Source organism: Martes martes (assembly GCF_963455335.1).
Source record: "Martes martes genome assembly, chromosome: X".
NCBI classification, from domain to species: Eukaryota; Metazoa; Chordata; class Mammalia; order Carnivora; family Mustelidae; genus Martes; species Martes martes.
The window spans coordinates 9,509,940-9,527,338 of NC_137897.1; positions in this window are offsets into that span (position 1 = coordinate 9,509,940).

A 17,399-nucleotide genomic window follows, 5' to 3' on the forward strand; every position below is an offset into this window, starting at 1 on the left:
AGCATATGTAAAAAACACCTCACGGGGCTTGGACGCGGCCCTCCCCAACCATGTTGTGAGAAACCCTGACCTATTATTTTCCAAGTGTTATTCTGGCTTGAAGAAAACAAATTAAATCTCTAGGTGTATCACAAATCTAATTTCTCAGCTACCTGTGGTTATGAAAGCTAGGCATCTCTCTTTTCTTATTACACTTCCAGCTAGGGTCATTTCCTCCTAAGATTCGAACTCCCCTGTGCCCTGAGGTTAAGTCGGAACATTTCTCCTTATTTGGCTTCCTAATTGCAGGGAAGAGCAACTCGGCTGTGTTTTTTTTTTTTTTTTTTTTTTTTTTTTTTTTTTTTTTTTTTAAATTTTTTATTTATTTTCAGCGTAACAGTATTCATTGTTTTTTCACCACACCCAGTGCTCCATGCAATCTGTGCCCTCCCTAATACCCACCACCTGGTTCCCCCACCCTCCCACCCCGCCCCTTCAAAACCCTCAGGTTGTTTTTCAGAGTCCATAGTCTCTCATGGTTCACCTCCCCTTCCAATTTCCCTCAACTCCCTTCTCCTCTCCATCTACCCTTGTCCTCTATATTATTTGATATGCTCCACCAATAAGTGAAACCATATGATACTTGACTTTCTCTGTTTGACTTATTTCACTCAGCATAATCTCTTCCAGTCCTGTCCATGTTGCTACAAAAGTTGGGTATTCGTCCTTTCTGATGGAGGCATAATACTCCATAGTGTATATGGACCACATCTTCCTTATCCATTCATCCGTTGAAGGGCATCTTGGTTCTTTCCACAGTTTGGCGACCGTGGCCATTGCTGCTATAAACATTGGGGTACAGATGGCCCTTCTTTTCACTACATCTGTATCTTTGGGGTAAATACCCAGCAGTGCAATTGCAGGGTCATAGGGAAGATCTATTTTTAATTTCCTGAGGAATCTCCACACTGTTCTCCAAAGTGGCTGCACCAGTTTGCATTCCCACCAACAGTGTAAGAGGGTTCCCCTTTCTCCACATCCTCTCCAACACACGTTGTTCGGCTGTGTTTTGCAATCTCTCCGTACCCTGGAGGTGCGCCATCTCAGTGGTGGACCTAGTACTTTCTCTTTGCAACATGTTTTGTAGCGTCAGTAAACTTTATAAAGTGCTTCAGGAGCTCTTTGGACCGGAGGCATTGCATAAAGAGATTATGCAAACAGAATGGCATCCACATTGCAGGCAGGTGGCGAGACATTTTCTCTCCTGCCCTCCTACCTGCCCCAGCCCTGGGAAGAATTTGCAGAGAAAGGCTGAGCTGTTGGAAGGGTAAAGTTGATAACGTGAACTGGTAACAGCTGCAGGCTGGAGGAAGCCTCGTGGGATGAGATAGCCTGAAATGCTGGATGCTAATGCTTTGAGCAGGAAAATCTATGGACTGAGGATGTAATAATATCACCATTTACTGAGCATCTACTATAGGTCAGGCGCTGAACTAGGGATCTGCCTATATACCTTTTCTTATTCCATACTCATTGCAACGCTGTGAGGAAAGTCATTTTTAATCTCCATACCACAAAAAGGGAAACTGAGGCTCAGGGCAATGTGGTGAATTTGCTCCCTATAATACAATTGCTAAGTGGAAAATCTCGGATTCGAAACTGTGTTCCTTCCACCACAACCGTCTTCTCGCCACCACTCAGCTCCGCCTCCATTCATGTCTGGGAGGTAAATGGACAGAGGAAGATGACAGGAGACGTGTAAGGCTGATGCTTCATCCCACACAAATCCCTTTCTGGCTCATCTTTATGGTGAGGGTACAGAAGGCAAGCTGAGGACAAAGCAGAAGCTGACACCTTGCAACACCCCCCACCCACGGGATATATGTGACATTCCTCAGGCATTCCGGGCTGCCCTAAAGGAAGAACAAATATCGAACTTGTAGAGATCACAATCCTGCAAGACCCAAGTCTCCCTCAGTTTACAAATGTCCTAGTGATTTACAAGGAAGAAGCTTTCTTATCAACAGCCTAACTTCCAGAGACCCAGAACTCAGTTCCTGAAGCCCTAACATCCTCCTCCCCTCCATAAAACTGAGGGAGGCTGAGGCAGAGGGAAATGTCAATAAAGTTGAATTTCCTCTATACGTAAAGCTCATTGACAAGGACGTGTGATAGCAGGAGTGTGCTATTCCTCCGGGAAGCTCCCAACTATCTTACTGTTAATGCCTTACTAAAAGGAAAAACAACCTTAACTTGACAAATAGCAAAGCCTCAGGTATCCTGTGTGTCTTCTTTAATTCACGAGAGTTCTTTCAAAACCTCCCTTTTTCCTTACCTCCCCCATCACCATCGTAGGTAGCAGCTCCTTCTGCCCACGGGTCCTCGTTCCTGTGCTTTAATAAACCACCATTGTGCGCCAAAGATGTCTCAGGAACTCTTTCCTGGCCATTGGCTCTGGACTCCACCCCACTGAACCTCACCTATATTCCCAAACCACATCGTTTATGCCAAGTTGCAGGATATTGCTGCTGTGACAAAGGCACTGCTTCTTTTAGGTTGCCCAGGAAAAATATTTCCATTTCTGCCGAAGCAAAAATCTACTTTGAAAGTAAGTAGATGAGGACACTATTTTGAAAATCACAACTCAAGATATTTTTTTATTTCTTTGTAGATGTTTCTCCCCTCCCACTATCTTATGAGTCATAAGGTTTAGGGCCAGGGGAAGAAAGGGAGGAATCAAAGATTGTCCATAAGAAAGGGGGAAATGAACAAAAGGTGCTTCTATTCCACTGGGACAGGAAGTTTTTTGGCTTCAGGAAAAAGATCCAAGGAAAGAGAAAGACATTTAAGAGATCAGATACCAGTGTCCTTACTTCTTCCCATGCTAATGGCTGAATCCCAAGAGGAGAAGATGCACCAGTAAAACATACCCCATGGTTTGATGGGCGATGCCCAAAAGAGGGGGGCTCATGTCCTATCCTCCTCTATAAGACTCTGGGAAGAAAGCTCACAAGGCACTCCGCAGGCATACAATACTCACTGGAACTCAATGTTCCAGAAGATGACCTAGGTTTTATTGAGTTCATCTCTTTGAAATGTGCCATAGGCTTCTGATCTAATCACTTTAGACAGCTTTTAATTTAGTTTTGTCAGTACAAGAGTCCTCTTTACCAACCAGATTTGGGAAACACATCCATGATTTCTTCTCTTACTCTTTTTGTTTGAGTAGCCTAACCCAAGGAGTCGAATTTCATAAAAGGCCAGAAGAACGGGACATCTCCTGTGGATGCTGAAACCTGTGAGTCCTTACATGCTGAAGGGTAGAAGTGGTCCCTCACTGCCTGCTCTATTCCTGACAATACAGCATGGATATGAGCCATGGCATTAACACTATGTGTTCCTAGTAATGACACCCAAAGAGAGGGTAGGCTGAGATGGCAGTGCCTCTTGGGGAGTAAGTCCTTCTTTATTTGAATTCATTCATGCACTTGGGATGACCTTACTTTAAGGAAATGGTGTTAAATATTGTAGTTGTTGCATGTACTGAAAGTACATGATGACCCAAGCATGTTTGGAGCTGCCTGATTTTATCGTGGTTCCTTGATGTCATCACTATGGCCGTCCTGGCTATCAGCTTTGACACTTGTTGAGCTGATTGCAAGGGAACTTCAATTTGTTCATGGTTTCTAGTATCCATGTCCTTTAGTAGTGCCCTGCCCCATATGGGCTTAGCTTTTTGTCTTGTCTTGGCCAATGGGACAACAGCATATGTGACACGGAGCAAAGACGTGGAAAGTACTTGTATACAGGGGCTTGTCTTCTTGGTGCTCTTGGAATCTTGCCACCAAGCCCAGGCTAGCCTACTGGAGGATGAGATACCATGTGGAAAAAAACTGGTAGTGAGCCAGCCCCCAGTCAGCCGGGTAGCTGGTTATAGCTATATGTGTGAGTCCCAACCAAGGTCGACCAGGGTAGCTCAAATCAGCAGAACCAACTAGTTTAGTCCAAACTAAATTGATGACACCCAGATTCATGACATCAATAAACAGTTGTACCCTTAAGCCACTACATGTTTAGGTGGTTTGTTATGCAACTGAATCAATACAGGTATCGAGCACATGATTTGGTCAGTCTACTCAAAATGGTTTGGGGTTGGGGGATGACCTCATGAAGGGCAGATGAATTAAACAATGCAAATTTATTAATATATTAAGAAGCAAGACTGGTAGGTAGAAAGGATGATTATCAGTGCATTTTCTCCTTTAGGAGAATTTAATGGGAATCCAAATGATAACTCAAAAGGCAGCCTTGATAGCAAAAATATCAGCCTTAGGGAGACAACTGCTTGATTTGAGAGCTAGCTTGCTGCATCCATGTCTACTCTCATTGTATAGTACATTTACAAAAGGGAGAGGGAGAGTGATCTACCATGTTCAGGTGTGATAAGCCTCCTCTTCCCTGGAGAGGCTGGAGTTATATATACAGATTTTCCCACTTTGGGGTCCCCTTCTCTAGAATCCATGAGAACTGCACCGAATATGTCTCTCTGAAGTCACAGTCAAGTTACTTGGCCTATACTTGGAAATTATGATATTTTACAAATCAGCTTTTATTATAGGTTATTTCCATGGCCTTTCATGTTTAAGGTCTTTAATCCTATATATTTTAACGTTATGGGAGGAATGGATTGGGTTGAGATGGACAGTTGATGGAGAGGCTACTGCACTGGTCCAGACAAGGGAAATGATTATTAAGATTAAGCTGTTAGCTGTGCAGATGGAGAGAAGTAGATGGATTTGAGAGAGTCTGGAGGTTGGGAAGTCAGGACTGGATGAAGTTGGGGGAAAAGGGAGGGATCAAGGGTGGTGCCTAGTTTTAGGATGGAGCAGTTTGGTGGTGCCATTTGCCATATGAGAGAAATACCTTTTATCTTCGTTGTTGTTGTTGTTCTATGGAAAAACATGGACACAGAGGCATTAATCAGGATGATTTGGGCACAGTTCTGGCACCACTAAGCCCTTAATAAGTGTCAGATTTTATTTTCATTGCGTAGTCATGGAGCTAGTCTGACTGCAAAGTCTATACTCCAAGCCAGTGCTGCTCAAAGTTTAATGTGCATATCTTGTTAACATGCAGATTCTGATTCAGCAGGCCTAGAGTAGGCCTTTCAATTCTTTATTTCTCATAAGGTTCCAAGTGGTGTCAACACTGCTAGTCCACAAGCCATTCTTTGAGGGACAGGGAATGGGAACATTTACGTGAACAAGGGATTGCTATACACACTTTAACAATAGTAACGATAAGAGCTTTGTCAGCCATTAGAGCTGAACACTTATAGAGTGTGGGTAAAGTATGATCCACAGCTACTCGAGTTTGTCTTTGAGGTTTCAATTCTAAACTGTTCATGCAAGCAGTTGGGTTGGTTCCTGGAAGAGAGGAGGCGGGCTATGAAGAAGTCTCATGCAAAGAGACTGGAACACCCAAATGGGTGCTGATTAATTTGTTCTGATTTTGTGTATCCAAAGCTATGGCTTGTAGTCTTTTTGGTGAAACTGAAATGTTCAGACAAGAATTAACCTTAATCTTCTAAGAAGAAACAGAATAGTTTTCTTTGGAGCAAGGTATAGCACAACTTCCCTGGGCATTCCAGCGGAGACCTAGGGCAGCTTTGTATAGAATGCCCTTGAAATGTAAGTGACTGAATGACGTTTGACATTCTTTAATGCATAAAGACTCACCCCTCTTTAAGAAGCTATCTCCAGCAGTTGACAGAAGATAAAGAGCTACAGAAGCTATCGCAGGCTGTCAGAAAATATCCAACTACATTAGTACAGGATCAGTTGGCTTGCGCAACAATTTAACCCAGGATGCTGTTGACAGATTTCTTAAGCAGCTCCATCAAACTGCATGCAACCTGACAGCATTTTTAAGTACCGAGCCCACATTTTTTGTCAAAGAAAAACATTTTAAGCTGATTTCTCTTGGGGGGGGGGTTGTCAAGGTGTAAAATAGCTTTCGTGGGCTGTCAGAGGAATCACGGTGAGTTAGCATCAGACGTGATTTTGATCACCAAACTTCAGGGCTGGAAAAAATGGAGAATCCATAGAAGTCACAAAATCTCAGAGCTGGGAGGAACTGAACAGTAGAGAAAGGTGGGACTCAGAGAGGTGAAACGACTCAGAGTAAGTCACACAACTAGTGAATGACCATCCTGAGTATTGGTTCCTGACACAATTGATCGACTTAACACTAATCATTTTGTTAAACTCTACAAACTGGAATTTTGCAGAGCCCACATTTTCCATGGGGGGATTTTTATTTTATTTTTTATTTTTAAAAAGATTTTATTTATTTATTTGAGAGAGACCACAAGTACGCAGAGAGGCAGGCAGAGGGGGAGGAGGAAGCAGGCCCCCTACTGAGCAGGAAGTGGGGCTCCATCTCTGGGACCTTGAGATCACGGATCTGAGCCGAAGGCAGACGCTTAACCCACTGAGCCACCCAGGCGACCCTCCATGGAGGGATTTATTAAAGCACTGGGGGGATAGGGTAAAAAGGGGTCCTCCACGTATAGATAGAAGGCTTTGGCCATCTTCTGTCTTTGAAAAAAAAAGCTTTAGAAGCATTCCACATTCCACAAATAGGAGACTCCTGACATTATCTCCCCTCTTCCCAGGAGAGTTTAAATCAGATGAAGAAATTTCTTTCTTCCGAAGGTTAACATGAGCTAAAAGGTGCTCATGAGAAAGAAGGAAAGATGGTCCTTGCTTCATGAGGGTTCCTACCTAAAGAGTTTTTTTTAGGGATGACAAAGGTACGTTCCATACATTAATTATATAAGAAAATTATTTGATTTTTATGCCTTTGATCTTCTCTGATTTTAGTTCTGTTTTTCTGAAGTTCTATAGTAAAATTCCCATAGAAAAATACTGAGTCCTCTTTTACATGAGCTAAGGGAAGAAGGGTATTGGCTCCTACCTAGGCGACAACAGCCAGGACCCTCCCTTGCAGGACTCAGGCGCATCACCCAGCATGGCACTCAAGGCCACTAACGATCCGGCTCCTGTCCTGCCGACACACACCTACTATTTAGCCATGGGAAACCCTATTTCTTTTCAAAATGCATCTTCCTTTTCCCTAACTCTGTTTCTTTGCACTTGCCCTTCAATCTGCCTGGAATATCCAAGACCCCCTCCCTTCTACCCTAACGTTGGCTCATCGGTTAGACCAGGTCAGGGTCTCCTCCTCTGTGAAGACACCTGCAGGGTCTGTGGTCAGAAGCAGTGGCTCTGTCTTCTTGCTGTTTAGAGCACTCTGATCTTACATGAGCCAGAGGGTCTTGTAATGACTCATTTACATGTGTGTCTCTCCACAGTGATGGGCAGGCCCAGGCTGCTTCTTGAGTCACCGGGAGAGCTCCCGAAAAAGTACTGCTCTCCTGGCCTACACCCCTAGAGATTCTGATTTGAAAGGCACAGGGTGGGTTGAGGGTCACTAGGACCCCTTTATGCAGAAGCTCCCCCAGGTGATTCTACTGTGCAGCCAGCAATGAGGAATACTGTGATTAGAAGGTCAGCTCTTTGCAGACCTTAAGCTTATATGTTTTTTTCATTATCCCTCCCTATAAGTGCTCAGACAGTGCCTCCAATGAACTTAGGTGAACCCAGAAAGTGAAGCCAGTCAAAATCGGCCCCTCTCAACACACAATTGCTTACTTCATTGAATGATCCATATTTCAAAGGGGATTTAAGTCCAAGGGGAAGGGGGAGACACGTACGCAAACTTCATAGAGGAAAATGGGGCCAACATTTATATCTTCCAGTGATATGACTGCTGGCATCCAAATATACTATTTAAAAAATAAACCTACAAGGAAGGAATAAACTCTACAAGGAAGCTGCCTAGAGAATCATCGGTTTGCCACTAAGGAGGGCACAAGTGTGAGGAGGTACGATTAGGGTTTATTGAATCCCTCATGAGACCCATTCCTGGAAGAGCTGCGTCGCACTCCCAGCAATGTCACTTACTAGTTCTGTGATCTTGCTCAAGGTACTTCACCTGTCTGTCCTCATTTTTCCCATCTGCAAAGTGGGATGCTGATGTCATTACTGGTAACTGGCTTCCTAGGATTATCGTGATGATTCAGTCAATTAACATACATAAAGCACCTAAAACAATATCTGGTATATAATAAACTCCCAGTGAATGTTAGCTCTTTTTATTATTGTTATTATTATTATTGTTGTTGTTGTTGATGTTATTTCTAGGGGAGGTAGAGGCTTTGCTGGAGCACGAAGCTGATCGAGTGAAGCCAGTTACCCAGCAGAGAAATAGATAAATGTGGTCTTATTGTTGTCCTCTGCTCTCTGTTATCTAGTATCCTTGATCTAATGTGTTAGAAGGCGTGATGCCTTTTATCTTTAAAGTATAAATGAAAAAGAGTTTGGGAGATGCCTTGGGGCACCTTGTCCATTCAACTAGAGAATGACCAGTGATGGCACTCAGCTTTTCAAAGGGAAGCCTCAAGTGAATCGTTTAAGCACAACTGGCTTGGGGCCTTTGGCCCAGAATATCCTTGCTTCCCTACAGTCCTGCTGGGGGGCAATTTCAGGTTTAAAGTCTTACATATATATATAAGTCTTTCTCTATCAGTTGTTTTTCTTAGGCAATGCTGAGAACCTAGCACATATTTCCGTTAAAGTCACTTCCTTCAGAAATGCTATTGATTCACAGAAAATATATCTTATGACATCTTCTCTGAACTTCTTACATGACTTTGAAGAAGTAACCCTTTGCCACTACGTGGTTCTATCTAATGGAGAATACAGAGAACATGGCCATCAGCCGCATGTCAGACAAATCACAGTACCTCTGGGTTCAATCTCAGCATGAAAACCACATTCTTGTTTCTTTTTCTTTTTAAGATTTTATTTATTTATTTGAAAAAGAGTGAGAGCTAGAGAGAGAGAGAGAGAGAAAGAGAGAAACACACTTCCCTCTGGGCAGGGGGCCTTGACACGGGCTTGATCTCAGGACTCTGGGATCATGACCTGAGCAGAAGGCAGAGGCTTAACCGACTGAGCCCCCCAGACCCTGAACCATATTTTCAATCGATAGGCCTAATTTAATTCATTAAGAAAATAAAGATATTTTATAAATTTAATATTTTGGCATAGGAATCCCTCAGAATGTGGCTGTACTTGGAGACAGGGCCTTTAAAGAGGTAAATTAAAGCGAGGCCATTAGGGTGGGTGCCAATCTAGTCTGACAGGTGTTTTTAGAAGAAAAGTAGCTGAGGATGCGCAGAGAGACATCAGCAGAAACACCACGAGATAACCACGTGAAGAGGCAGCAAGAGGTTGCCACCCACAAGCCAAGGAGAGAGCCCTTAGAAGAAACCAACTCTGCCAGCACCTTGGATCTCCAGCCTCCAGAAGTGCAAGGAATGGAAATTTCTAGTGTTGAGGCCATCCAGTCTGTGGAATTTTGTTACGACAACCCTAGTGAATCCTCCCCTTGTCCCAGTTCTGATCCCAAGGTATAGCACTATTCTGGTCTGTTCTTTCTCTTTCTGGATGGATATTGCCGGCAGTGGGCACGAGGGTGATAACTCTTTGGTCTGCATCAGGGTGACCCAGCCCCAGGTGTGCAAAGCATCATTTAAGCAAACATGTCATATCCAGAATAGTCTCAGCCTCCCACAGGGCTGAGCCCTTGTGTAATGTTGCAGCCTCTTCTGACCCAGCGCCCTTGTCCCCTCCTCCAGAGTAGGGCAAGGTCTCTGCCATGACTATTAAATCAGATCAAGAGTTTATTTCTCATTGGTTCACTTTCTGTAAAATTCATTTGAGAGACCTCGGCTGTAACTACTGCAGCTTTACTGCTTGTCTTGCTTAAGACGACAAATTTTAGCCATGCTGGCAAGTAAATCATTTTTGTGGCCACATTATGCTGACTAATACGACATAATCTCAAATTAATTTATTCCAAAGAGTACATTCCCAGCCCAAGCATATTCAGCATGTTTGCAGCTTTCCTGTTTCCAATGGGAGATCATCAAAGCATCTATTAGGACTTTTCCATAAGTCCTATAGCTAAATATGCAAATTCTTTTTTTAATTTAAAAAATTTTTTTTAAAATTTTACTTATTTATTTGCGAGAGAGAATGAGAGGGAGAGAGAGCATGAGGGAGGGAGGGTCAGAGGGAGAAGCAGACTCCCCGCTGAGCCGGGAGCCTGATGTGGGACTTGATCCCAGGACTCTAGGATCATGACCTGAACCGAAGGCAGTCGTGTAACCAACTGAGCCACCCAGGCACCCTATGCAACTTACTCTTGAGAAGATTCCCTATAAATTAGCTGATGCTTGTTTTTCTTTCCTCAACTTCCATGGACAAATAATTAAAACCAGTAACAATTAGAATAACAACACTTAGAATGATACATAACAAACACCGAACATTTCCTTGGGTGAGACATTGTGGTACACACTTACTCTTGTATTGCTCATTCATTACTTAAAAAATAATTTTATGCATTAGTTGCTGTCAATATCTTCATTTTGCAAATGAGGAAACAGAAATGTAAAGAGGTTGCCAAAACTTGCTATAGAACTTTATGGAATAAAAGACAAAGTTTACACAGCATTTTTATCTCTTGTCTGTGTTACCATCAGATTTTTTTTGTTTGTTTTGAGAGAGAGAGAGAGAGAGAGAGATTGAATGGAGGGAAAGGGCAATGGGAGAGGGAGAGGGAGAATCTCAAGCAGCTCCATACCCCAGTGCAAAGCCCAGCGACGCGCTTGATCTCACAACCCTGAGATCATGACCGGAGCCGAAATCAAAAGTTGGATGCTTAACTGACTGAGCCACCCAGACGGCCCCATCATTATTTAATACATTTTATTTTTAATAACAAAAAGTGTTTATAAAATCTGTACATATCTGGGGAACAGTGTGATGCAATGAGGGGAAAAACATACTCTTTAGAACCAGACATGGTTGGTTTAAAATCTTGGCTCGGCTCTTGACTAACTCTATGACCTTGGAAAAATTACTGCACTTAGCTAAGCAACAGTAGATTCAACTATCAATGAGGTTCTTTTTATTTTTTAAAGGTTTTATTTATTTATTTGACAGACAGAGATCACAAGTAGGCAGAGAGGCAGACAGAGAGAGAGGAGGAAGCAGGCTCCCCGCTGAGCAGAGAACCCAACGCGGGGCTCGATCCCAGGACCCTGGGATCATGACCTGAGCCGAAGGCAGAGGCTTTAACCCACTGAGCCACCCAGGCGCCCCTATCAATGAGGTTCTTATGATACCTCTCACAGTAGGGACATATATTTTGGCTGCTTTAGGGTAGATACTTAGGAGCTGAATTACTCGGAGGGAGGTATGATAAAAATTTATATTTAACTTTTTAAGATACTACCATCCTATTTTCCAAAATGGCAGTGTTATTTTAAATTCCCATCAGCAGCGTATGAGTTCCTGTTTCTTGACATTTGTTATGGTCTGCTGTATTGATTACAGCTGTTCTAGCTATTGTACTGGGTATGCAGTGGTGTCTCATGGTGATGTGAATTGAATTTGCTTTCCCTTAATGACCAATAGTGATGAGCATCTTTTCATGTTCTTAATATTCATTTGTGTATTTTCTTTCCTAAAATATCTATTCAGATCTTTTGCCAATGTTTTAATTGGGTTGTCTTATTGATTTGTAAGAGTTCTTTGTAGCTTCTGGATAAAAGTCTGCTGGAATCCTTTTACATTAGTTCTGAATTTTCCAACATCAAGTGCACCACACTATGCAGAATATCTAACAAGTATTTGACAAGAATGACTCTGACAATGTTATTTGATTCAGTTCAGTTGAACAGATTGTTATTGAGTTGTGACTATGTGGTAAGCATATTCTAGGCACTGGAGATTCAGTAGAGAATATAACAGACAAAATCTCCGCTCTCCGAGAAGTGAGGGGTCATCATTAATGGTTGCATGGCTGTAGAAAAGACTGGAATTTGTGCTGGACAGTCCCCTTCGAGGCTCAAGCTCTCGGCTCCTACTCTCTACAGCCTGGGCACAAGCGTAGTGAAACATGCTGAACTTCTGTTCAAGAGTCTCATTCCTAACATGGCTCAAATTGCTTTGATCACATTTGGCATCATGGAAATCCTCAATTCCAGGAGTTCTCCATATTTCAAAGAGAAAACTGGCATGGAGTACAACTATACTTAGTTAGGTTAATCCTATAGAAGATACTGGTTTTTTACATGCCGTATATATACAACCCTGCATTTTCCTTCAAAGGCTTAACCTCTGCCAGAAACTTACGAGCTGGGTCATAGTTCTCTCTTTCTCTAACACAACACTTTCCTTTTCTATTTTTCCATATTGTTGGCCTAAAACCCCTTCCTCAGAAGTTCTGGGGACCAATCTCACCAGATCTATAGGTAGGGAATTTGATTCCGTATCTTTAGGAAGTAGGCTACTAAAAGATCAATGGAGTCAGTTGCCTTGATGTCAAAGGGGTTTCTCTGCGACGGCAGAGAGGCCGGGAAACCTGTGATTACAATGCCTCCCCAGTCTGCCCTTCTATTAGCAGCGGTCCCAGCAGGCATTTCTGGTGATGGCGGCTCCCCGCGTCTCAGCTCACAGCAGCTTCCGGGAACAGCTCCTCCTCGTGGACGCAGCTTTCGCAATGGCGGCTTCCAGCTGCTTCTGCTGCCTGCTCTCCGGAGTTCTACCCTCCAGGACCACTTCTGGCAACTCTCTCCACAAAAGTTCACTGTTGAGCCTCTTCTGCTCTTTCAAAATGTGCTCTACACGGAGCTGTTTTTAGGATGAGAGCTGGCTGTTACATCCCAGGCGGCCACAAATGGAGCTGCTCCCTCTGGCTGTGCTGTGACCTTTCTGCTTTTTTCCTGCTCCAGGCCTCCCGGGAGGCCATGGACTAGGTGGGGAGGCAGCATCCTCATGGAGCTGGAGGCACAGAATTTGGTACCAGGCGGACCTATGGCCTGAGGCAGGCTCTGCCTCTTCTTAACCACACGATCTTAGGCAAGTGACTTAATCTTCGTAGTCCTCAGTTTCCTTTTCTATAAAATGGGGGAGGGGGATACATTTTCCTATCTCCTGGGTTACTTTGAAGAGTCAAGGAAAAGCAAATAATAATATCATAGTAGCTAATATTTACTGGGTTCTGATAATGTGCCAGCTACTATGATATTTGATGCCAAATAAATACTGCTTGAATAACCCAACTATGGAAGAGACTCGCAAACAGCCCTAAGTTCTTTACATGGGGTTTAAGGACATCCTAGAAAACTGGCAGAAGCAACAACTGCTTGCTCTTTCCAGAACACTGCCATGTCTTTACTCCCGCCTTTCCCATTTGGATTGCTGGAGTGCTCTTCTTCCCTCCTTCACGGGGGGACCACTCAGCTTTCAGATCTACCTTAAATGTCATGTATCATGTACGACATATGTCCCCAGCCTTCCCCATGTGCATTTATCTAATATTTTTTCCTCTGTATTGCATTATAATATTTGTCTGTCTTCTTTACCAGACTCAGAATACTTGAGACAGAATTTTTGCCTTATCTATCTAAACACTTTCCTGCCAACATGTACTCAGTATAGAAAGTTATTTGAGATATTTTGGGGCTTTTTGGTATATGTATTATGTGCTCAAAATCTTGTGGTTTACATTTACAGCACATCTCAATTTGGATTAGCCACATTTCAAGGGCTTGGTAGACACATGTCGCGAATAGATACTGGACTGGACAGCACAGTTCCCGGTGCTCCATCTCCCATATTCTCCTGGCCTTTGTGCACATCAATTATAGCACTTAAAACAGATTATATTACAAATTAACTGTTCCTGTGTCTGTTTCCTATGAGCATTTCTAGGATGAGGATTTTGCTTTACTTGTCTTTACATCCCCATTCCCTGATGTAGTGCTTACCCTATTGTAAGTTCTCAAGAAATAATTATCAAATGAAGATGATCGATATCATTTATTGGGTGACTACTAAGTGCCTGGGACTTTATACCTGATATTTCATTTCATCATTATAAAAGCTTGCTTCGTCATCCTCAGTTTGCCAATAGCACAATGGCAACCCACAAAGTTTAAGAGACTTCCTAAACGTTATGAAGTTTTAAGAAGAAAAGCTGGGATTTTAAGAAGAAAACTTTCGAGCAAAGTTTTCTGGCTCAGAAACTGGAACAGGGCCAGGGTGCTTGGGTGGCTTAGTGGGTTAAGTATCTGACTCTTGATTTCGGCTCAGGTCATGATCTGAGGGTCATGGGATCGATCTCCCCTGTTGGGCTCCATGCTGGGCATGGAGCCTGCTTGAGACTCTCTCTCCCCCTCTCCCCCTGCCGCAAATAAATGAATAAATCTTTAAAAAAATAAATTTGGAACACGGCTCTGATTAGTGCATGTGGGTTCCATCCCAGCTTCATTTCTAATTGGATGATCTTTGGCGTAACATTGAACCCCTTGAGCCTCAGGTTCCTCGTTGTAAAATGAACAAACTGAAATAGCTAATGTCTAGGGTCTCTTTTAGTTTTGCTTGCTGCAATTATAACTTCTTACATATAATTGAGTCAATTTTTCTCCATATCTAAGTGGTTTCCCAGAGAATAAACTATCTCCCAAATTAGGCATACTTACGTCACTTGGTTACCTCCAAAGAGTGACTATATATTCACCTGATTTTATTGTAGGAACTGTGAATAAAAATTAAATTTTTATGAATAGAATTCTTTTTCTTTTCTATAGTGCATGAAAAAGTAAAGGTTGTTTTATTGTCATTCTTACTTGATTCTAATGCGTTAACACTGGTTTCCCCATTTAATTAATTTAAAGAACTCGAACGAACCTTGTGAGCCTATGCCTAATTTTAACAAGGAGAGCATTTGTTTTCCCTTGAATATTCTCTCCCCAGTTCTCACCATCTTCCCTTCACTAGCTGACATTTAAAAACGAAGCTCAGGGGCACTATAAAAAACCCTTCCATTGAAATGAAATTAGGTGGGGAAGTCTCCCATAGGCCTTCCAGCCTTAACTTCATTTCCTACAAATTGTGTAAAGGTGGCATTACATAGTCAGGGGTTTTGGGAAGTGGAACTCATAAGCAGTTGATGGTGGGGGAATGAGTCGGGCTCTACACAGTTCTAGAGCAGGGGCTGGCAAACAGCCTGAGGGCAAAATCCAGCTTGCAGCCGGTGTTGGTAAATAGTTTTATGGCACACAGCCGCGCTTAGTTGTTTATGGACTGTCTACTGTTTGGGGGCTATATAGAAAATATTTATTATCTAGGCCTTGACAGGAAACGTTTGTTGACCTGTTTATAGAGTACATTGCTTTGGTTTGCTAAGTATCTGTGGGAACAGCCTCTGCCATGAGGCCTATCAAGATTCTGAAGTGGCCTATTTCTTCAGGAGAGTTCACAAAAAGCCCAGCTGGAACCCAACTTTGGCAAAAAAAAAAGCTTGAGAAGAAGAAACAGACTCTGGATTTACACTGCTGGATGAAAAAGTTACTTCACGTTGGTTGAGATAAAAACGGGAAGCAACGTGCTTGCAGTTTAGGAGGAGTTTAATTCTAGAATTTTCTTTCTTTCTTTCTTTTTTTTTTTTTAAAGATTTATTTATTTTTAGAGAGTGAGAGCGCGTGTGTGAGCAGGGGTGGGGCAGAGGGAGGGAATCTTTTAAGCAGATTCCCTGCTGAACGAGGAGCCTGACACACATGGGGCTCCATCCCACAACCCACAAGATCACAACCTGAGCCGCTGAAACCAAGAGTTGGATGCTTAACCAACTAAGCCACCCAAGTGCCCCAGTTCTAGAATTTTCTACTTAACATTTTTGTGACCTTACTAGGTAAGGAAAGTAGTTTTTACCAGCCTCCTTGTCTTTAGTTCCAATATATGACTGATAATATATACCCCCTAGGGCTGTATGAGTCTTAAATGAATTAATATACACAAAGGACTTAGAGCCTGGCACTCAAAGAACACTAGCTATTATTAGGTAGCTATTTCTAAGGAAGAAAAGTGTACCGAGAAAATATTTTTCCCCTGAAGTTACTCTAGATTTCAGCTTAGAGGATGAACTTAATCAGTTACTACAAAGACTACATTTCTTTTCCTTGTCATGTAGAATCCTGTGGTGTCATCACACCAGAAAAAAAATTTATATGAGAGAAAATTAATTACATTTGGCGGGGACTCTTATTTGTTTATTATCAAAACATGTTCTGAAGATGTTCTGATGATAGCCAGAGGGAAGTAATATACAAACCAAAGCAAACCAGCAAATTTGAACATTATTTTCTGAATATGATATATATTAGGGAACGTATGCTGTTTGACAGATACCAAGTCTTTGGGGGCTCCAAGAGAGGCATCCATCATCCCACAGAACAAAATGAAGCTATCAAATGGGGGAAAACATGGCTATTTATTCTAAGTGTCGTCAGTGCTAGTCGTTGTTTTGGCTTGAAGGGAATCACAGCTGCTTAGCGCCCCGTGCACATTCCCTCAGCACTGATGCACGTGTGTAACAGCTTGACTTTCAACTATCAGCTCCTGAGATCTTGCAAGGATCTCTCTGGCCACCGAATCCCTCTGTCTATCCACATACAGTAGGCCTGACATGCCAGATACTCAGCACCCCCCAGTTGCAGCCCTCAACCGCTATCTAGTGCGAAATGGTGGACAGATAACCTAGCATTTGCCCCTCCGATGTGAGGTTTCTGAGGAGGGTGCTTTACCCTGGCTCCCAGAACTTTCCGGTGGGATTAAGCTCCAGCTTTCCAAAGTAGTAACATGCTTCACCACAAGCCCTTTCTTGGCTTTCTTCCCTGTCCCATCTCACTTCCCTACGCCTCTCAAATGTTCCCTGGGATTACCTCCAAAATACATTTCCTGTATTTGAGTTCTTATTTCAGAGTCAGCTTCTGGAGACATGGATGTGAAGATATGTTTTTAACTGTACCTTAGTGGTTTATTTCCCTTTATTAGTCATAGAAGAACTCGTAAGCACATAATTAAATAGGTTAGCTTTAGAATGACCAACCATTTTTAACCAAAAAATCCCCCCAGCTGATTTCCATACAAGAATCAGTTGGCTTGATTTTCACATATGTGAAGGCAAAGTATGGTGGATATAAAGTCTAGACTCACTTAGGAAAAGACTCTGAAAGATCTTAAACCTTTTCCTAAGTTCAGAAAGTGAATCATAAACTTGTTTGGTGTGCAGGAAAATATATTTGTTCCAGTATCCAAAACAATTTACTTTCTATAAAATTTATCCAAACTTTCTATGTTGGCTATTATCAGTTTATTTCCATTTTTGGAAACAAAAGAGAACAACCACATATTTGTAGCTGTAGAAAGGATATTGAG